Below are 24,495 nucleotides of genomic sequence, written 5' to 3' on the forward strand. Positions count from 1 at the left end.
AAAGGACAGCAAGATTTCTAAACACAAATTGAAATCCAAGTGCTCTTTTCTAAACTGCATGTTAATTCTATGCCATATTTTGTATTGTTGTTTGAATATGTCAGGTACTTGTGACCTGAATTGGCCACTGTTGGAAGCAGGATACTGGGCTAGATGGACAACTGGTCTGTCCCAGTATGGCTATTCTTATGCTCTTATGAGTTAAGTGCACAGCGAGTAGTTAGACTCCATTGACAATAATGGGATTTTTGTAGTTATCTTGCTGGTTAAGATGCTGGATTAATTTTTGTTGCTTGTGTAGGAAAGGAAGGGCTTTAAAAAAACATTTTTTTAGACCATGTATGTAGTAATAAATGTAAAATGATCTATCACATGTCTACCCATAGGGCCTATGGTCCTTGGAGTGCTTGTCATAGCCTCACCCTTCACTTTGGCTCAGCATTTCCCCATGTTACAAGGAAATAAACAAAAATGAAAACAATACCTTCACTGAAATCTCAGTGGCCAATTTCTAGGCCATTCTTCTTGCTTATCTAGATGTAGTGGTTAGGGTGGTGGACTTTGGTCCTGGGGAACTGAGGAACTGAGTTCGATTCCCGGCATAGGCAGCTCCTTGTGACTCTGGGCAAGTCACTTAACCCTCCATTGCCCCAGGTACAAATAAGTACCTGTATAAAGTCGCATTGAGCCTGCCATGACTGGGAAAGCGCGGGGTACAAATGTAACAAAAAAAAAAATATCCGCACCATCAGGGGTGCCTACCCTGATATATAGTTTTATATCATTTGCAAAGAGGTAAATTTTACCTGACAGCCCTTCCGTAATGTCATTCACAATAATGTTAAAAAGAGCTAGGTCAATTTCCTCACTTATCTGAATTATTTAAAACTAGTAAGAAATGCCCGTTTCGGAAAAAAATGAAACGGGCGCTAGCAAGGTAATTTCCCGCCCACCATCCTCCCTCCCTTCCGAGTTCCAGACCCCCCCTCCGTCCCTCCCTTCCGAGTTCCACACCCCCCTCTCCCTCCCTCCGTCCCTCAGTCACTTGGTTGCGAGTTTGTGATTGAAGTTCGCAGCGCTGTCCCCGCTGTCACTGAATGTGTGGGACTCCCCGCTACTGTCACTGAATCTCTGGAACTCATGCATTGTGCGCTCTCCGCCCCGCCCTCTACATCATCGCATTTTGACGCGAGGGCGGAGGTACACTGACTGCAGGCCCGTCCCGCCCTCTGTGTCATCGCGCTTTGAAGCGAGGGCGGAGCTACACTGACTGCAGGCCAAAACGGATATCTCGGGCGCCTCAAGTTTCCGGCTTGAGGCTTCATTGGAACGTTGGAGGTGCCTTTTATATATATAGATTTGCTATAGTATGGGAAAGAAAGTCTTGGATCTAAAGGCTATAATGGAAGAGAACAATGTGGATTTAATGGTGGTCTCAGAGAGTAGAAGACAAAGAACCTAGACTGCAATTTAATTATAATTTATAATCTATTTAGGGAATACAGGACTGGAAGAAAGGGAGGATAACAGGCATTATATATTAAAAAATAATATTGAAGTAACAGAACTATAGGACTTATGAGGTAAGTAGGAAGTATTGTGGGTTAATCTGGAGAGGAATGGAATGTCTGTTTATACTGGTGTGATATACAAACCTCTCTTACAGGCAGATAAATTAAATAAGAATGTTCTGTAGTTTTCTAACCATGTCGATAGGATACCAGGATTTATTCAAATTGGCCAAAATGAAAAACTAGTAGTTGAGAAATCCTCTAGCAGAATTAGAAAAGGTACAGAGAAGAGCAACGAAAATGAGAAAGGGGATGGGATGAGTCCCTATGAGAAAAGGCTAAAGTGGCTAGGGCTCTTCAGCTTGGAGAACAGACGGCTGAGGGGAGATATGGTAGAGGTCTATTAAATAATGAGTGGAGTGGAACAGGTAGACGTGAATTGCTTGCTTATTCTTTACAAAAATACTAGGATTACGAGACCCACACAAGCTCTGGCAGCTAGCAGCGGGTATATTAGCCCCAGATATTCAGTGTCCATGGCCTCACAAGCCCCAGCACTGAATATCCAAGACTAATGTAGCCAGCGACACTCAGCTGACTGCTGCTGGCTGAATATCAGGTGGTGTATTTATTGGTTTTTGCTGCTAGGACTGGACCTGACATACATCAGGTGGCCGAATATGCAATTCTCTCAAAATTTTATTCAATACACTCACCAATAATTCAGACAACTCCACGTTTTTTGTTCTGAACCAACTACTTACTAAAGTCACTTTTTGGCAATCAGTATACAATGATTTAATTGATTTAAAATTTGCTATAGTATGGAAAACAAAGTCTTGGATCTAAAGGCTGTGATGGAAGAGAATAAGGCTTAGGCTTAAGATGGAAGGCTCTACCCTGATGACTAGGGTCAGAGGCTGGGGAGGATCAGGATCTTAAGACAGGGTTTTCACAGTGAGTCAGGGTTTTATAGACAGGGGAGTTTCCTTCTATAACCTATTCCTCCCTCTGATTATGTCACTCCCAGCTTCTCCTATCTTCTCCCTCCTTCTAGAAGAGACTAGAATATCCAGTTGGTCAAATATTGGTCTGCCTGCCTACCACTGAGGTCAAACAAGTGGTAAAATCATATTGGTTAAAATAGTGGTGATGATAAATTAAGCAGACCCCCTTACTGCTAGATTACCAGGTGCCTTATAATTGGGGGGGGGGGGGGGGTGAGGATTGAAATGTACTTTGTGAAATGTTGTGCACCAGCTAGATCTGATCCAGCACAGAGGCTATTCACCTGCCTGAAGCAGTATGGTGCCCTAGCCAGCAGAAATTGGGCAGAAATCAGCAGATGCCCCCAGAATGAAAATAATTATTGAGACCGAGCAGCCAAGTGGATATGATGGAAAACTAAAAAGTTAATGGGTCCTGGGATTTCGGAGATCCCTTTACCATATGTGTCATGAAAGGGACTGTAAGGGAAGGCTAGTTTGCATGCTATTCTGTGCAGCTGCTATGGCACTGTTTGCCAGCACTGGGTGCCCAATTATTATTACATGCATTAATTCTCAAACCTAGGATTGTGTTCAAAATTGCATAGAAACAGAGTTAGAAAAAGTGTTTCACAGACAATAATTTTATTAAATCATATGGAAAATGTCATCAGCTTGACCAGTGGTGCCAGTTAATCTTTTAAGTGTTACCAGTTTGAATCCACAAATAATTAACATAGCAACTGAATATAAATTTACCATCAATTATTTTACAGTTACTTTGCTTAGCTTGAAGATCATTAGAAGCATTCTTTGATAACAACATCTTCTTTCATCTACTTCTTTCATCTAATTCTGGAATGAATTCATACCAAATGCCATTTTAGTTAGGTATAATAGAAGAGATATGTATGAAAATCTGAAATGAAATTGTAACAGAGCTGTGCAGTCTAAAGGTACTCGATATACAGACTGTAAGACACAGGCGCTGGGTATAAAGTAGCTGTCTCTGGGTTAAGAGAGCTTCTTTGCATATTCTGCACAAAACCCTCTGACATAGCAATCCTTCTCTGTTCTAAAGGTGAACTCAGCTGTGGAGGTAAGGGAGGCAGTTCTTCTCCAAGGTGATTTCTTCATCAGATGAGAGTTAAATCTTGCTGATGTTGACAGCTATACAATATATAGTTCAAAAAAGCTTTTGTGGAAGAAACAATGACTCTTATCCTTCAGCCTGCCCTTTGGGTATCAGGCTGGAATGGTAGGAGCAGGAGATAATTGAAGAATGCCTTAGGTAACTAGCTTTTTTGCAGTATGTATATTGGGAATTGAGTGTGTTTGTGGAAGGTTAGGGTGTGTGTATTAAAAGGGCCAGATGTGCTCTGCCTTTTTCTTATAAACCGCAGGGGGGTGATATTATAAACCTTAGATACTAGTAACATGTTTATACTGGTTACACATGGATATACATTTGCAGAATATCATATGCATGTTTGTAACAATTTTAAAAAGGGACACAAGATATGCATTAAAAAGGGATACAGATATGCATATACAGAGTGACATTTTAGAAAAGACATACAGTATGTACCAGCATAAAGGTTTATGTTCTGAAATGCCAACATACATATTTCTGTGGTGGAACATAAATGATTATGTTCACCATTTTAGAAACATAGGGGTCCTTTTACTAAGCCATGGTAAAACGTGGCTTGCGGTAGTGTAGGCGCAGGTTTTGGACGTGCGCTGAAATATTTTTCAGCGCACATGCCAAATATGCCTTCCCCCCCCCCCCCGAAAACGGACATGCGGCAACATCAAAATTGCCACATGTCCATTTTGAGTGTCTGACCTTACCGCCAGCCATAGACCTAGTGGTAAGGAATCTGCGCAATAATGACCTACAAGCGTCAGATGCCACTTAGCGCTCGTCCGCTACACTCGGCGCACCAAAATGAAATTACCGTAAGAGCCACGCGGTAAGTTCATTTTGGCACACATTGGGCACATGTAGACGCTTACACGGCTTAGTAAAAGGGCCCATAAACATTTATTATACCTAAGCAATCACAGAGCTTGATATCCCTTGCCAATTTGGCATTTGCGGGGCAGCAATCACAGAGGAATTAAAAGGGTGACCTCCCCTAATCCTTCCAGTGGAGTGCTGCACAAAATGAGGACCTTCTGAACCCTAGACATCCCAGGTAGCAGGTGCAGATCTCGCCATTGACCTGTTTAGACACAGACATGTATTGCCCTTCAGAAATGTGTAATACATGTTTATTTTTTAGGCCTGCCCCACTCCTACCCAGGAGACAAATAAAATTTCTTTTGAAGATGGATTTTTATATTACTAAACCTCTGTGGTTTTCATCATTCATTTCTACCCAGAACACTCCTAGGCCATGCCCCCTTGCTACATGCATGTCATTTAGTTTAACAGCCATGGAGTGGAGTGAGCTTGTGTTCCACGGACCCTGACGAAGCTATCAACACATTGGCCATTGTCGGCCATGGAATGGTGATAGGAGGAGTCTGTGCATCTTTAAAGCTAAGTAAAAAGTTTGTTTGGATTATATTTAAATAAAGATTTTGGGAGGTTTTTTTTTTAGCCCATGATGACAGTGAGAACTCCTATAATCGATCTGCTCTTTTACCAAGAAGGAGTCTGTTAAGGCTTTTCCTCCCTATTTTTAGAAAAATTGATATTAAAAAAATTAAAAATTGAGCAGTATTCATTTGAAGAAGATTATTTCTAAGTTGTTTGTGATATAAACTATCCTCGTAGGTTCCCTAAATACTTTTTGTAGAGAGAACTGTATATATGCCAGCTTTGTAAAATTCAGATGTTTTATAAAATATCTCCCAGATTCTCTAAAAATCGTGTGCGTGGCCAATATATGTGCAGTACTCAATGGCCGATAACAACCAATTATCATCACTAATTGGCAATAATAGTAATTTAAATGTGGTTCTTTTTACTTATATTCTAAAAAGGAGGCCCACGTAAATTCCAACGAAAGTAACTGAAAAGGGGGTGCAGCCATGGGAGGAGTGAGGGCATATCGGGGATGTCAATCCCATTTACGCATGTCATCATAGAATTTGGGGGAACGCGAGTATATTTAGGCAAAGGCATTGACACCAGATTTTCAGTGCTGTAAATGGCCACGCCTAAATGTATATGTGTTCCCCCATTCTATACGCTAAACTGCATCTTACTATAGATAGGGTTTATAGAATAGCGCTAGGTGCATTATTCCAACGTGCCTACATTTTGGACACCATCCAGCTTATAATCGAACGAGAATAACGCCCAAGTTCCGACCTAAATCAGGAGATGGGCGTTCTTCTCACAAAAACAAATAAAGCGGCATAATCGAAAGCCGAACTTTGGACGCTTTCAACTGCACTCCGTCGCGGATGCGGACAAAGTTGACGGGGGAGTGTCGGAGGCGTGGTGAAGGCGGAACTGGGGCGTGGTTATCACCCGAACAGAGATGGGCGCCCTTTCTCCGATAATGGATGCGTTTGTAGCTAGAATTTAGGGCACTTTTCCTGGACCCTGTTTTTTGACGAATAAGGCCCCAAAAAGTGCCCTAAATGACCAGATGACCCCCAGAGGGAGTCGGGGATGACCTCCCCTGACTCCCCCAGTGGTCACTAACCCCCTCCCACCACAACAAATGATGTTTCACAACTTTTTACTTTCACCCTCAAATGTCATACCCTCCTCCCAAGCAGCAGTATGCAGGTCCCTGGAACAGTTGTTAGGGGGTGCAGTGGACGTCAGGCAGGTGGACCCAGGCCCATCCCCCCCCTACCTGTTACAATTGTGCTGCTTAATGCTACTAGTCGTCCAACCCCCCCAAACCCCCTGTACCCACATGTAGGTGCCCCCCTTCACCGCTTAGGGCTATAGTACTGGTGTAGACTTGTGGGCAGTGGGTTTTGAGGGGGATTTGGGGGGCTCAACACCCAAGGGAAGGGTGCTATGCACCTGGGAGCTCTTTTACCTTTTTTTTTTGTTTTTGTAAAAGTGCCCCCTAGGGTGCCCGGTTGGTGTCCTGGCATGTGAGGGGGACCAGTGCACTATGAATCCTGGCCCCTCCCACGAACAAATGCCTTGTATTTATTCGTTTTTGAGCTGGGCGATTTCATTTTCCATTATCGGTGAAAAGCAAAAACGCCCAGCTCACACCTTGGCGAATAAAGCATGGGCGTCTATTTTTTTTTTAAAATACGGTTCACTCCGCCCCTTCACGGACCCGTTCTCGGAGATTAACGCCCATGGAGATAGGCGTTTCTGGTCGATTATGCCCCTCCATATATAGAATCTGGCTCTGTCGTTTCTCTCTCTATAATATCACCAAAATTTGCCCTTTCCTTTCTGAGCACACTATCAGAACCCTCATCCACACTCTTATCACCTCTCGCTTAGACTATTGCAACTTGCTTCTCACAGGTCTCCCACTTAGCCATCTCTCTCCTCTTCAATCTGTTCAAAATTCTGCTGCATGACTAATATTCCACCAGTGTCGTTATGCTCATATTAGCCCTTTCCTCAAGTCACTTCACTGGCTTCCTATCCATTTCCGCATACAGTTCAAACTCCTCTTATTGACCTATAAGTGCATTCACTCTGCAGCTCCTCTGTACCTCTCCACTCTCTCATCTCTCCTTACATTCCTCCCCTGGAACTCTGTTCACTGGGTAAATCTCTCTTATCTTCACCGTTCTCCTCTACTGCTAACTCCAGACTCCGTTCCTTTTATCTTGCTGCACCATATGCCTGGAATAGACTTCTTGAACCGGTACATCAAGCTCCATCTTTGGCCATCTTCAAATCTAGGCTAAAAGCTGCTTTTAATTCTTAACCCTTACTCACTTGTTCAGTACCCCTGTTTTATCATCCTCACTTTAATATTCCCTTATCTGTTGTTTGTCCTGTTTGTCTGTCCTAATTAGATTGTAAGCTCTATCGAGCAGATTTGGCCTCATGTTCAAGCGCTGCGTACATCTAGTAGCACTTTAGAAATGATAAGTAGTAGTAATAGTTTATGTTTATTGAGGGATTTACTTTACTGCTCTTTCTGACAGGCAAGTCAGGGCGGTTTGAGGTATAAACATTTACGCTGCTGGAAATCATACTTGAATTTAGAGACCTGGGCTTGGTGGAATTGCTTGACAGTGGAGATTTGCTTACATCTCGAACTAGCTAATTACCTCCCATGGGACAAGGGGTTCTTTTACTAAGGTACACTGAAAAATGGCCAGCACTAGTGTAGGCATGTTTTGGACATGCACAGGTCCATTTTCCAGCGTGCCTGTAAAATAAGCCTTTTTTCTGGATGAAATTGGACATGCGGCAAAATAAAAATTGACACACGTCCATTTGGGGTCTGAGACCTTACCACCACCCATTGACTTAGCGGTAAGGTCTCGCGCGTTAACCGGGTGGTAATTGTCAGTGTGCGTGAAGGGGCATAGCCAGACTTCAGCGGGAGGGGGGTCCAGAGCCCGAGGTGAGGGGGCACATTTTATCCCCCCTGGCACCGCTGACCCCCCCACCATTTTTAACCCCCCTGCCATTTTTGACCCCCCCCTCCACCGCCAACCCTTTCGACCCCCTCTTCCTGCTGCCACCAACGGGTACCTTTGCTGGCAGGGGTCCCCAACCCCTGCCAGCAGAAGTCCTCTTCTCCAGTGCTGCCGCGTTGCTGATCTACAAGGGTAGGCTTCTGTTTCTGTGAGTCTGCCTATTTAGCTTCCACACATAGGTGACCTGTCATAATATTATCGTCCACCTAGATTTTCTATCCTTTTAAAGTTATACCTGCTATTTAGCTGTCACCAATATTACTAGTTATACATGTAAGTGGGGCCACTTACTCATACAAATAGCAGATTTTAGAAATCTGTTATCTACAGGGAACTGCCCTCAAACAGTCAGCAATGCGGTTGTGCCGGAGAAGAGGACTTCGGCTGGCTGGGGTTGGGGACCCCCGCCAGCAAAGGTACCAGACGGCGGCGGGGGAGGGTTGGTGTCAGGAGGGGTGGGGGTCAAAGGGGTTGGCCATGCCTCCGTGGCCTCACGTAGCTACGCCCCTGGTGTATGTGCACTGCCAATTACCGCCCGGTTAGCGCCGCATGGTAGAAAATAAAAAATATTTTCAGATGCGCGTATTGGATGTGCATAAAAATTGGAATTTCTGCCCGCGCCACGTGGTAGCTGGGTGGTAGTTCCAAATTGATGCACTCTTCATCCTTGCTACTATGTGTGCACATTTACCAAGTTCACCTCATACATGCTTAAGTATCACTATATACTTGCATATTTCCCCACAGTTTATGAAATCGCAGCGTGCATGTGTTACCTGATATAGACAGCTACAGTTCACCAAATGGAAACATTTAGTTACTGAAACTCTAGGCAGGTCTATGGTTTGGAGAAGAGCTTGAGGGGGGGGGGGGGGGGGGATTTGTGTTCAGCTTGCTGACATTCAAAACCAGACCCAATTGCAAGTAATTTGACTGTTTGAGGGCAGTTCCCTGTAGATAACAGATTTCTAAAATCTGCTATTTGTATGAGTAAGTGGCCCCACTTACATGTATAACTAGTAATATTGGTGACAGCTAAATAGCAGGTATAACTTTAAAAGGATACAAAATCTAGGTGGACGATAATATTATGACAGGTCACCTATGTGTGAAAGCTAAGTAGGCACTTAGTGGCAGAAATTGCAGATAGATTGAAGCTACTACTACTTCTTACCATTTCTTGAGTATTACTAGATGTACATATTATCCCCCAGATTCTATATCGAGTGCGGCAAGTAGCACGCATTAAATTGTGTGTGTGGCCAATTTATATGACCACTCAATTGAATTAATGAGCCAGTCATGATAATTGACTGACAACAACCAATTATCACTAATTAGCAATAACTGTAATTTATGCATACTTCTTTTTGGGTGTATTCTAAAAAGAGGCACGTGTACATTCCAATGCACATAGCTGACAAGGGGGTGCAACCACGGGAGGAGTACAGGCTTGTTGGAAGTGTCATTATTATAGAATTTGGGGGAATGTGCGTACCTTTAGGTGCTGGCATTTACATCAGGTTTTCAGTGGTGTAATTGGCTGCATCTAATGTACGCCTGCTCCCCGGCCTATGCGCTATTCTATAAATCGCTTATAGAATTGTACTACGCATGCTATTCTGACACACCAACATCTAAGACACAAATAGAATTAGGGCCAAAATACAGGTACTTTCTCTGTCCCTAGAGGGCTCACAATCTAAGATGCTCTTTGTACTTGTGTTAATGTAGGGTTAAGTGACTTGCCCAGGGTCACAAGGAGCTGCAGTGGGAACTGAACCCAGTTCCCCAGAATCTCAGCTCACTGCACTAACCAGGAGCAGATGTAAATTTTATATGAGTGTACAGCATGCATGTGCACATGCATTTTATTTAAGAAATATATTCAAATCATGACTCTTCCCACTCTCTGTTCAGACTCCACCTGTGAACACACCTACATGTGGATCAGTTGAATGTATGTGTCTCCTTGCCCCCCACCCCCCCCACCTTCTTAAATGCATGTAACTCTTTGGATAATTTTATAGGAGACCTTTTAAGCAACATAAAATCCTTAATAAAATGATCCCCATTTTGGTCACGGAAGATCCTCGTAGGGGAAAGTCTACAAAATAGCGCCTAGAGGTGCCATTATTTGGGGGTAGACATTTTGGTGGAGATTGGATATGGGTTTGATGTGTGTGTGTATTGGGGGTGGGGGGATCAGAAGGATGGGGTTTGTTGCCTGGAAACTTTGCACCTGCCTTTCCATCAGTCACTTATGCATGAATCAGGGCAAGTGTAAATGCCGATGTGGATATTTTTCTTATCCATGTGTATTCTTCTTGTGAAATACGAACTACAAGTTGATATGTTTGGCCTCCCTAACCATTCCCTCTTCATATCCTAACCAAACCCCTTTTTGTTATATAGACATGGTGAGCTTCCTTGCATGTATATAGCTCCCTTTCTAAAATCGATTTTATATGTATTTGCCAATCTGCATAAGCACCAGCTCTGGGGGTGCTGGGGGTGTTAGGACTCCTCCAATATTTTTTCCAGAATTGCCTAGACATCAGAGCTCAAAGCTTCAGGATACATAGTTTCAGGGGAAAGCAAGAAGGAAGGTTGTGTCTCCTAAACTACTGCTTCCTCCCCCTCCCCCCCCCCCCCCCCCCCCCCCCGCGTCTATTGGCTAGCAAATGAAAATCTGATCAATGGGTTAATAGGAGGAGCAGAGAACAGTAGCAATGCCAATTTTTTTTTTTTTTTGGGGGGGGCTCAGAGGCGTAGCCAGGTTTTGATCTCAGGGGGAGCAGACTTTTATAAAATAGGTGCCAGTTGGTGTCAGCTAGACAGTAGTGTCTGTGTTGATACTCAGAGGCTGTGGCGGGCAATGATTAATACAGGCTGTCTCTGTTGCATCCTGCTTACAAGGAAACAGTAAGTTACCTCAGGAGGCAGGATGCAGAAGAGGTCCCTGGACTGGCCAGAGCAGGCAACCTGTCTTCTTAACTACATAGTAAAAATATTCAAATTGTGACCATCACCTCAGGAATAGTACACACATTCCTTCCAAAGCTAGACACCTTGTTTAAATCAGATGGGCTTTGGTTTGTGTGATGACTCTACAGGATGTGAAAATACTAGTCTTGAGCATTTTTATTTGTCAGATCCTACTGTCAAATAGGGCTAGACACTTTGGGCCCTGTTTACTAAGCAGCATTATCATTTTTAATGAGTGTGAATGTGCCTACAATATCCCTATAGGCACCTACATGGTTAGCGTGCACACTAAGTGTAGGCGCTCTAAAAACACTAACATACCTTAGTAAACAGGGCCCTTTGTGAAATAACACAAACCCCTGCAAAAAGACACCCAAAACCTATACTGAAAACTTACCACATCATAACAGCCCTAACCCACCTATGAAAAGACGGTGATATAAATATTACAGTGGGACCTAGAGAAGTGTTTACCTAGGTGGTCCTGGAGTACCCCATTTCCATTCAGGTTTTCAGGCTATCCACAATGAATCTGCATGAGAAAGATTTGCATGTAATGGAGGCAGTATATGCAAATCAATGTCATGCATACTTATTGTGGATAGCCTGAAAACCTGACTGGCAAGGGGGTACTCCAGGACCAACTTGGGAAACACTGCCCTAGAACAAAAAACTTACCACACTACAACAGCCCTAACCCACCTATGAAAAGACAGTGCTATATATATTACACTATGCTCTGGAGCACCAATATACCTACTGTTGGGAAACTGGAACAAGCTGCACTGTTACACATCCCTACACAGACACTACAGGCTAGCAAAATCCTTCACCTCAGTCACACATGCAGAACATGGACAGACCCTCATCGATATAACATAAGAGTAGCCATACTGGGTCAGACCAACAGTCCATCTAGCCCAGTATTCTGTTTCCAACAGTGGCCAACAGTGGCCAACCCAGGTCACAAACACCTGGCAGAAACACAACATTCCTTGCTACCAATCTAATACAGAATACGGAGCCACAAAAACAAAACAACAACAACAAAAATTTAAATAGAGACCCTCCCCCCCCCCAATCTGCCCAAGGAAGCCAGACTCTATAAACAGTCAATACCTTTGACATGGTTCCTCATAGGAGGCTCTCAAATAAATTTGACAGGCTGAAGTTAGGACCCAAAGTGGTGAACTGGATTAGGAACTGGTTGATAGACAGATGCCAGAGGGTGGTGATTAACTGAATTCACTCGGAGGAAGGAAAAGTGAGTAGTGGAGTGCCTCAAGGATCGGTGCTGGGGCTGATTCTGTTCAGAATAATTATGAGCAACATTGCCAAAGGGTTAGAAGGTAAGGTTTGCCTTTTTGCGGATGATACCAAGATTTGTAACAGAGTGGATACCCTGGTAGGAGTGGAAAATATAAAAAAATGATCTGCAAAAGTTACAACAACGGTCTAATGTTTGGTAATTAAAATTCAAAGAAGTGCAGAGTGATGCACTTAGGGAGTAGAAATCCAAGGGACACGTATCTGTTAGGTGGTGAGAGGCTGATATGCACAGATAGAGGGCGGGACCTCGGGATGATAGAATCTGAGGATCTGAAGGCAACAAAACAGTGTGACAAGACAGTGGTGGTAGCCAGAAGGATGCCAAGCTGTATAGGTATAACCAGCAGAAGAAAGGAGGTGTTGATGTCCCTGTACATTGGTGAGGCCCCACCTGGAGTATTGGGTTCAATTTTGAAGGCCATATCTTGCTAAAGATGTAAGAAGATTTGAAACAGTCTAGAGGAAGGTGACAAAGGTGATATGGTGCTTGCACCAAAAGACATATGAGAAGAGACTGAAAGACTTGAATATGTATACCCTAGAGGAGAGAAGGAACAGGGGAGATATGATACAGATGTTTACATACTTGAAAGGTATTAATATAGAAACAAATGGTTTCCAGAGAAGGGGAAAATGGTAAAACTAGAGGACATAAATTGAGGGTAGACTTAGGAGTAATGTCAGAAAATTCTTTTTCACAGAGAGGGTGAATGCTGGAGGGAGGTGGTAGAGAAACAAATTGGAGGAATTCAAAAAGGCGTGGGATGAACACAGAGAATCTCTAATTAGAAAATGAATGGTATAAAAAACAAAACTTTAAGGGTTGCATATGTGTTTGCATGCCAAATGGTGCTTAGATGGCAACTCTGGTTGTATCAACTAAGGCCAGTGCTGGGCTGGCTTGTACAGTCTGAGTCCCACATATAGCAATCCAGTTTAGGATGGACTGGAGAGATCTTTGACAGCAACTCCAGTAGTTGGAACATAAGGACAGAGCCAGGTAGAGTTCTACAGCCTACATCCCAGAAACAACAAAGAAAGATCATGATCAAGTATATAATATCATGTTCATTGTTGATTGAATCTTTAATTGAGAATGAATGTGACTGTTGGGCAGACTGGATGAACCATTCAGGTCTCTTTACCTGTTGTCACTTACTTTGTTACTATGTTATTATGCTCTTAAAAAAGGGTATTAATATTGGGCAGCAGTCCTGACCTGATGAGACTCCAGTGTACTATTGCTGTTTTTGCTAGAATCTTTACTGGTCTTTTGTTTATTCACATGTATGCTATTAGGACTTAGCACACACCTTTTCCATGTTTAAATTCAATGGGTTTATTTTGTCAGAAGAATCAAACTTTGTGTGTACGAATTTATCAAAACTTCAAAAGGAACAAGAGCAACATTGTTTTAACATTTTAAATCTTTTCTCAGGTGGATGAAGTGCATGACAGCTAGTCAGAGACCTTCATAAATGCTATAACTACCTCAAATTAATACCTATTTAACCACAACCATTTAAAAGTATTTCTCAAAACAAGAAGAGTGACTGATTAATATTCACTAAGGAATCTGGGCAAAGTTGACGTCTAGAGTAGCAACCTGACACATCCTTATCAAAAGGTCATAAGAAAACCACAGGAATAACAAGAATGTTAAACATTTATTTGAACTGCATCGTCATCTGTATGTTCTTTAGAATACAAAATTTACATACTGTAACTTTCAAAGTGTATAGCAAGGTTTCTGGCTCAGTAGTCAGCTCGGTTTCATAGGAAGATTAATGACCTCATTGATTTCCCTTCTTTTACCTGTCCTGATGTGTCAGGAAATGGACAGAATGTCTTTAATTCTAAATGAGTTGAGAGAAGGAACTAAACAGAAATCAAGATGAGATAGCAACCATTGAAAAGGTACAATTAATGTCAATAAGAAAGCAGAATGAAAATTCTTGAAGATGAATCTGGAGAAAATTTCCAACATTGTATTTGACTTTTGGATACAGTTTCTCCAGTATTACATCCCTGCTTCACTGTTAAGTAGGTCACCTTCCCCTGAACTACAGCAATTATGTACATCAATGGAGGGATTTTGAAATACCAAACCTTCTGCCCTCAGGTTTTGTACCTCAATCCCTTGAAAATTGTTCATGGGTAGAAATAATATATACAGGTCAGAAAATATAATTTATGTGTGTTTTATGTGCATTGCTTTCCTCCCATGAGTTAAATATGCCTCTAGAATTGTCTCCTCAAGTTTTAATCAGCCTATTAGGATCAATCCCTATTTATCCCAAGAAATGTACATTTTTCCTTATTTCCATTACTCATGCTTTTCAAGAAGCAGGAATCTAGATTTATGTTAGGAGAGCACTTGTAGTTAAGTGAATTGGTCCTTTTCAGGTGGTAGCAAGACAAGTGTGCATCCCAAGGAGGTTGCAGAAAATAGGAGATGGGATGACATAAAAAAGTTGAACAAAATAGAAAAACATAACTGGGCCTTCCAGAAGGTGACAACAGCGTCTGTCTCAGGGGTCTAATGGTAAAACATAATATAAAAATCAAATAAAACACATAAAATCATGTAGATTGAGAGACTACAGAAATGATTATATACATACAAAATTGGGTGCCATCATCCATAGCCATAATATGTGATTGTGTGTACCATTTGAAAGTGCCTAACAACATACTAAGAAAGAAAATTATAAAGCAATACATATGCACATATAACAATGATAGCTACATGCAATGTAGTTATGTTAACAATAAGAGACAGTGTGTATATGCACATTGATATGTGAACATATATATTATCTACTATAATAAAACTCATCCTCAACGTTCTGAAGACAACGTTCTGAAGTCACTCAGTCACTCACTGAAGGGTTCATGGATTCATGGTGGTGAAGCCCCGCCCTCGCATGATGGACCAATCAGAAAAAACACCCTCAACATTCTGAAACACAAAGGACCATCACAACACTGTTCCCAGGCAACACTAGGCAACGTAAGAAGGACCAATCAGAGGAAACTACGTGACAATAAGGGAGGAGCATTCACCAGCAGAATGGCTCATTATCTGTGCAGCACGGAGAGCACAGAACCACCGCTGGAATGAGAGAAGAATATTCCTGCTGTGGGTATGTGCAAAAATAGACCGGGGGAGGGGGGGGGGGAAGAAATGTTTAAATGCCTAATGCCAGTACTGAAGAGTGCCAGAGGGCCTATAGCACAGACTATATTTGGGATCGCTTGACATGGAGTCAGAGGAGCCAGAAAACAACGTGCCCGTCACCATCTGGGATGTGGACGAACAGGACAAGCTGCGGCCCAGCTGGAAGGATTACCCGCGACCCAGCCAGCAGCAAACAGCGACCAAGGAAGGGGGAGGAGTACTCCTTCCCTGCCTAGGAATCGCTGGAGACTGGCTGCCAAACTAACGAAACAACTGCACACCGACGCACCACCTCCATCATTCGAAAGGCATCCACTCTTTCTTCAACAGAAATGCAAACTAATAATACAAAACAAACAAAGAATACATGGTTTCTCAGGCGGCTGCAGGTAACTCCCCACCCCCTTCCTCTTCCCCTTTTGCCTAAGCGGCCAAGGAGGTGCCCAACCATCCCCAGCCTCAGGCAAGCTGTCTCCCACCTTGGGGATTTCTCCAAGCACCCGGAAAAAGACGGCGCTGATTCCTGCAGCGCATAAATGTTCCAGCATTCCCCTGCAGCCAGCCTGAAATGTACCAAACATACCGGATCACCCCTCGACAACCCGAGACCGTGCTCTTCTCCCTTCCACCAACTTAAAACAACCATCCCCGTCCTCAGGCAAGCCGTCACCCACCTCCAGGATGCCCAGAACCCCAGCCCAATGGAAAAAAATGGAGCTGCTTCCAACAGCACATTTCTCTTCCAGCATTCCCCTACAGCAGCCCTGAAATGGCCAAAAAATACCGACAGACAAAGAACGTGCTCCTCTACCTTCCGCCCATCTAAAACAACACTGCTGTTTCAGCACAACACAAAAAAAAACAACACTACTACTACTACTATTTAGCATTTCTATAGCGCTACAAGGCATACGCAGCGCTGCACAAACATAGAAGAAAGACAGTCCCTGCTCAAAGAGCTTACAATCTAATAGACAAAAAATAAATAAAGTAAGCAAATCAAATCAATTAATGTGAACGGGAAGGAAGAGAGGAGGGTAGGTGGAGGCGAGTGGTTACAAGTGGTTACTCAACAAAGGCTGACCCCCCTACAACCACATTTACATTTCACCAACAGAAAGACCCCCCTCCACAAACCTCCTTGACAGACAAAACCACACACACACAATACAACAGAAACACACCCTCAAAGCCACACACCAATCCAACCCACTTTGCCAGCACAGCACAGCACAGCACAGCACATCCCCCAACCCCCAAGCAAAAAACAAAACAAAACAAAACACACATCAACAACCTGCACACACACCGCACCCTCACACACTCACACACACACAAAATAACTCTGTGACACATACACACACACACACACAAAAACACATGCTAGCGCCCGTTTCATTGGTTTAGGAAACGGGCCTTTTTTACTAGTATTATATAATAGCAATACATAGCATGATGTGTATTTTATACATAATATACACGTCAGTGATAAAACTACAATATCCTCAAAAAGGAGTAAAATATGTCTTAAGACAGTGGTTCCCAAACTTTTTCAGTTCACAGCGCCCTTAGTGTCCAAGTAATTTTTCACGGCACCCCTCCCCTGCCACACATTTCTTCCCCTCCCCCCCGACCACACATTTCCTTTCAGGCTCTCAGGTCTCCCCTCCCCCTGCCAGACATTTCTTCTCAGGTCACCCCCCAACCAACCTCCCCCTAGCCACACAGTTCTCTGGGACACCATAAATCTCATGCAGCATCTCTTCATCCCTCACCCTTCTCCCCTCTCCATACAGTATCTCTCCTTCCCTCCTCCACACCTATGTCCAACGTTTCTCTCTCTCCCCTCTCCATGCAGGATCTCTCCCTCCCTTCCCCCTCCACCTCTATTTCCAACATTTCTCCCTCTATCACCCCTCTCCTCTCTCCATGCAGCATATCTCCCTCCTCCTCCACCTCCATGTCCAAGAATTCTAGCTCTCACTCCCCCCCCAGCTCAAGGAAAGCTTTTTGCTTCAACGGTCTACAGCAGCAATTCACACATGCTGTCTGCCTACCCCAAGGGTAGGAAGCAACAGGCAGCATGTGGGAATCGTTACCACTGTTGTGCTGCAGTTACCTGAAAACCCCCAGATTTTGATGGGTCTGCATATTATTTGGACTTTGTAAGATAGAAAATATCCCTCCGAACAAACAAACACACCCATAGACCTGTGGGTTACTCATGCCATAAATTAAAAGCACGATTGCTATACTTTAACAAATGAAAATGCAAACATTTTTGTTAAAAAGAGCCAACATCTGTAGGAATCTACTAGAATGCATTGGTGACAGATGGCATAAAATGTCCTAAAACTTATAAGCATGTGATAAAAGAACTTACCAAGACTTTAACTGCATATCAAACCTCTGTGGTGAACGCTGTCGGTTAGTATAATATCGCCAAGAGAAAAGTGCATGTGCAATGAATAACTTTTAAACCCAAGCTGGACAACGTGAAGTGACGAATAGAAGTGGACAGCATGGCAACCAAGTTTGCGTACCACAGTAACAGTGAATGGCGTTGTCTCAGTGTCTGCTAATGCTAGATCGGTGTTTAATAGATACTGAGGTGACGTCAATAAGAATAGACAACATGGTAACTCAGTGTATATGCCATGGTGACAGTGACTGCTGTTGTCTCAATGACACATAAAACACAGTTACTCCCGATGAACCAGCGGCAATATAAAAAATGCTAAGCTTAAAAAATTCCTGCTTATATATAGAAAATGCAAATTGTATATGCAATAGTGATAACAATTACTATTATCTCAATGAGACACAAAACACAGTTACTCCCATTGAACCAGCAGCAATATAAAAAAAAAAAGAAAAGAAAATGCTAAGCTTAGAAAGTTCCCACTTCAATATAGAAAATGCAAATTGTACTGCATCTCAGGAGATGCCCCATACATGGAAGCAAAACAGACTAAAGGCGTATTTCTGTAAAGAAATGTGTGCAATACGCTGCACTACAAATAGAGTCATACAATGATTCATGTACATAAAAACAAAATGTATTTCCATTAAAAAGCCTAATAGTTGGTGTTCATTGGTTACAGAAGAACCTTCTGGCAGTACTTTAATGTATCTTCTAAATATCACTCTGCAATTTGATGATAATAGAAGCCACTGAAATAAGTGCCAAATATACCGGCATATGAAACAATATATATGGTGACCAAAATATTATTAAAGCATCACATTTCATTACTTTGGAAATTAAATAAAAACTGATAGATTTATTCCACATTCAGACCTGCAGGGGAGACAGTATCCAATTCAAAGATTTTTCTTTGCTCCTGTTGTAACAAAATTTTATCATTGTTTCCACCACGCCAAGACACCTTCACTTGTTTAAATATACAGAACCTCAAATTTACAAAATTGTGAGAGAGGTTGTGGCAGTATTGTACCAAAGGAGCCATTATGTTTCTTCTCCTAATGTTCCTTCTATGTTCTCTCATGCTTGTTTTGATTTTCCTAGTGGTTTTGTCTACATATATGAGCCTGTAGGGACATAGGATAACATAAACCACTCCTTCTGTGTTACAATCAGAGTTGTGTTTTAGAGAATAAACTTTTTATGTGTGTGTGTGGATGAATGAATGCACTGATTGACATCAAAGATGGGCATACAGAGCATGATCCACAGGGCCTGTGGCCTACAGAAGATGATGGTGTTGACAAAACAGGAGGAAGAGAGGAAGTGGCTACGATCTTTTTAATATTTCTGTTACAAGTGTGGGCCACTGTTAGGTATTTATTCTTAAAGCAGCGATGCCCCGCCAAGATATGTCAGTTTTTCTGTAGTATTCTTTTTAAATATGCCGAGAGGATTGAAAATCTCATGCTGCACACAATATCAGTGTTAATATGGATGTGAGCCCTTGAGCCCAGGCCGAGGACTAGTATAGGAGTTTGGTCAAGGCCTAGGGTAGACTGAACAGGCTCTACGCACCACCCCAGCCACCAAGACCCGCACACTCACAACAGCCAACAGGCACCACCAGAAAGTAGGAGATAGAGCATTCAGGCGGGCCTCACGGCCGATCTGGAACCCACTCACACAGAGACCAAGCAAGCGGGCCTCATGGCCGATCGGGAACCGAGTCACACTCTGGGAAAGGAGAAAGAACTATACTTATAATTACAGAACACAGTTATCAATGTGTAAGCAAGAGTCCTTCCAGACAAAGGAGGAAAACGCCTCAAGAACAAAGCCCTCCCTCAAATATAAATGGGATAGGGGCTACAAATTCATCATCATAGGCGCTCCAAAAACCTCCTTATTTAAAAAAAAATTTTTTTGAAATACTAAACAATAAACTGCTCTGCCCAGTAAGCTATGAAGTTTTACTTAACTTAGGCAGGCTGCAAACTTTCTCCTCCCAGACCGTGATTCAACTGTGGTCAATGGGTCCAGTTTCACATTACGCTGCTTCAGGACCACAGCATTTCAATCAAACAATTCAATGGTCATGTATCCTAAGAAAAAACTTAAATTTTTATAATTTTTCTTAATAAGTCAGTCTACTAAATACTATCTCCGCTTACATTCCATTCATAATGCCAACGGTAGCATGAAGGGCAGGTACATTTAAACATGGTGGCCCTATATATGTGGACTGTGACGTCACACGCTGTCATCAATGTCCAATCACAGTCCTTCAAACAGAACGAGGCATACCCTCGATACTAAATGAAAATCAAACTAAAGATCAATTTTCAGAATTTCACATATCAGAAAAAAATGCATCCATTCAATCTTCCCATTTAAATCCGCAGGATTCATTGATTTTAACCGAAAAATCCATTGTTGTTCTTTTCTTAACAGCCACAATCGGGCTTCTTCTCCCTGCAGACGCCAGTCAGCTTGCTGTAAAACCAAACATCTAAGTGAATTGAAGCTATGGGAAAATTCAGTACAGTGTATGGCCAGTGGAGACGTGGTCTTTGTTGAAATAACACTTTTGTGTTCAGTGAGTCGGACGGACGTACAGCTGTCGAGTGGTCTGGCCAACATAAATCTTGCTGAATACAATAAACAACTCTCTTGGACTTGCATGTAGTGTTTGTGTACAAAAGCAAATTTCTGTCCTGTGATAAAGTTCACAAATTCCTTTGCCTCGATCATGATGGAGCACATCTGGCAATTGCCACAGCTTTTATGTCCATTATAGACAGTATCTTTCTGGAGGTTCGGTCTTGACGAGCACAACAGCTCCTTTAAATTACTTCCCCTACTATAAGCCATCCTTATTGCTGAATTCGCAAATTGGGGTACAGTTTGAATGATATTCCAGTGTCTCCTGATGATATTGGAAACACTATTCACTTGCGAGGTATGTTTTAGCACATATGTATAAGCACAACAAGTGTTCCACATGGAACTGGGTCACAAGCAGCACACACAGTGCAGGGTAGAGCCACAAAGGAAAAGGTGAGAGGCAGAAGCCTCTAAAAGTATACAAGGCTGTGCCACAGGTGAAGCCCCAGAAAGAAACACTCTAGGATTATACAACACAGCACTCAAGGAAAAAATGAAACCAACTATAGGAATACACTCTAGGCTGAACCGTTCAGCAGACAAGGGAACTAGGCTGTACCTACAGCCTACAACGATACAGGGAGCCCCCACAAGGGAACACATTAGGCTGATTATACAGCATATAAAGGGAAAGGGAGAACTACCTAAGGAATACACATTAGGCTGAACCATTCAGTACACAAGGGAACTAGGCTGTACCAGGGGCGTAGCTACGGGTGGGCCTGGCTGGGCCCAGGCCCACCCAATTTCAGCCCAGGCCCGCCCAGCGCCAGCCCCAGCACCCATTGCCGGCCACTGCTGCTTTTCCTGTTGAACAGCAGGGCCGGCGCTACAAAAAGAAGAAGCGCTAACGGCGCTAAGGACGAAAAATGTTTTAAAAAAAAAAAAGCGTGGCACCGGCAGGCACTGTCTAGGCAGCCTTGAGGCATTGGCTGCTGGCTCGCAGGCTCCTCCCGTCTCCTACTGCAGGGCAGTGACGTAGGAGACGGGAGGAGCCTGCGAGCCAGCAGCAGCCAATGCCTCAAGGCTGCCTAGACAGTGCCTGCCGGTGCCGCGCTTTTTTTTTAAAACATTTTTCGTCCTTAGCGCCATTAGCGCTTCTTCTTTTTGTAGCGCCGGCCCTGCTGCTCAACAGGAAAAGCAGCAGTGGCCGGCAATGGGAGCTGGGGCTGGCGCTGGCATGCAGGGCGGGCCTCGTCGAAGAAAAGAGGGAAAACATGGAATAATGGGGAGAAAAAGAGGGAAAACAGATGGAAGGATGGGGAGAAAAAGAGGGAAAACAGATGGAAGGATGGCAGAGAAAGAGGGAAAACAGATGGAAGGATGGCAGAGAAAGAGGGAAAACATGGAAGGATGGGGAGAAAGAGGGAAAATAGATGGAAGGATGGGGAGAAAAGATAGAAAACAGATGGAAGGATGGCAGAGAAAGAGAGAAAACAGATGGAAGGATGGGGAGAGAAAGAGGGAAAATGGATGGATGGGGAGAGAGACTCTGGATGGAAGAATGGGGAGAGAAAGGGGAGAGACTGGAAGGATGCAGAGAGAAAGGGGAGAGACTGGAAGGATGTGGAGAGAGAAGGGACACTGAACAGAAAAGGGTAGAGTGATACAGAGACACTGGTTAGAAAGAGGGAGAGAGAGACATTAGATGGAAGGATCAGGAGAGAGGGTAGAGGTTTTGGCCTCTGAAAGCTCACTGAAAAGGGTGTTAGGCTATTAAATAAATTTTCTGAAATCTGATGCACTGAAAAGCAGCACTTTACCCTGTGTGACAAATGCATCTGATTAGCGTGACTAAATTTTGCTGTGGGAGGGGGGTAGAGAGAAAATTTTGTGCCCACCCACTTTGGGTTCAGGCCCATCCAAAATTGGCAGTCTGGCTATGCCACTGGGCTGTACCTACAGCATACAACAATACAGGGAGCCCCCACAAGGGAATACACTAGGCTGACTATACAGCATACAAAGGGAAAGGGAGAACTACCTGAGGAATACACAAAGCTGGCCCCACAACCCCCAAGGGAAAAAGGGAACTGCTAAAGGAAAAAACAGGGCAGAGCTACTCAGCAGACTAAGATAAAGGGGAGAGTAAGCAAACAGGGGAAGCTGCCTTGACACACACACAGACCAGAAAAGGAACGCTACTCCCCATACACAGGAAAAACAAACAAGGGCAAAATACAAGGACATGGGGAGGCAGAACAACAGGGAGCAGAGCAGAAGCTCAGCACAACAAAGGGAACACCAAGGGAGAGAAAGTTAAACAAACAAACTGAAACGACTCAAGGCACAAGCTTACCCCAGACAGTACTACATTAGAGCAAGAGAAAGGTGTGGGGAGTGAGGCAATCAGGCTCATGCTGGGAATACCCAGCACACACACACAATAAGCAAGCACGAGGAGAAAGGCTAAACTCCAACGTGAACAGAAGCGCCCAAGCGCAGGCTGGCTTCAGAAAAGCAATCAGAGCAATCAACACCAAAGCAAAGATTGCAGGGGAAAGGCTTAAATGGATCAGGCTGCTGGTTCAGCCCCTGACAGGCCAATCAGGAGTGAGTCCCAAACATTCCCCTGCCTATCCAGCAGAATCATAGCAATCAGGCTTACTTCATTCTTCATGCTCTGCCATTAGGTTCTCCCTATCAGTAACTCTTGCCTTCTCTATTCCCTTGTTGATACAGTGCAGGGGGTAACCTCTATCCTTGAATCTCTGGGCCATGGGTACTACTTCTTGATTAAATTCTGTGTAGTCACTGCACAACTTTCTTAGTCTCAGAAAATGAGAGTAGAGCAAATTTTCATTTAGGTTCCTATTATGGAAACTTTGAAAGTGAAGAAAATGGTTCTTATCTATTGGTTTTCTATAAACCGTAGTCATGAAACTGTATGTGTTCTTTCTAATTAGAATATCCAAAAAAGGAATCTCCTCACAACTGTAGTGCATTGTGAATTTGAGATGTTTGTCTAAAGTATTCAGCAATTTATGAAATTCTTGCAGTCTCAAAATACTTTCTTTCCACAATACCCACACATCATCGAAATAAATTGAATATTTCCATAAACAACAAAGGAGACAACATGAAACAAACCTTTTATGACCACCTATTAAAAAATGGCACCAATCTCAGGTCAACTGGTGCATTTTGTTGTAGAGCACCTTTCTGCTCTGTGAAGACCATGACTGAAGTTAAAAGGTAAGGGGTCCTTTTACTAAGTTGTGGTAAAAGGTGGCCTGTGCTAGCATCAGCGTGTGTTTTTGACATGTGCTGAGGCTCCCTTTTACTGCAGCATGTAAACAGCTATCTTTTTTTTCTGGAAAATAAATGGCCATGCGGTAAGTGAATCACTTATTGTGCGGCCATTTTTGGGGGGGGGGGGCACTTACTGCCACCCATTGAGGTGGCAGAAAGGGCTCTCAAGCTAACCCAGCAGGTAAGCACTGGTGCTACAAAAATAGAAAATATTTTTTGTAGTACCGGAAATGGTACGTGCTGGGGATGGGAATTACTGCCAGGCATCTCCTGGAGCCCAGACAGGGCTGAGACAAGGTGCAAGAGATTTTTTGTTTGTTTGTTTGTTTGTTTGTTTTCATTGTGTGGTTTCCTACCAGCTGCCAATTCTTTCAAACAATCCTACTCTCTGTACATTTGGCAACTGTATTTGTATAACAGCATCCTAATATTTGTTCTGATTTTATTTCCTCACTGTTTTCTATGCACTGAATAGAAGTGTTTGAAATACCACCGTGAAATCATGTAGGAGGTCACGTGTTAGGACCAATTAGTCATATCCAACACATCAAAAAAATC

Source organism: Microcaecilia unicolor, chromosome 2 (assembly GCF_901765095.1).
Source record: "Microcaecilia unicolor chromosome 2, aMicUni1.1, whole genome shotgun sequence".
NCBI classification, from domain to species: Eukaryota; Metazoa; Chordata; class Amphibia; order Gymnophiona; family Siphonopidae; genus Microcaecilia; species Microcaecilia unicolor.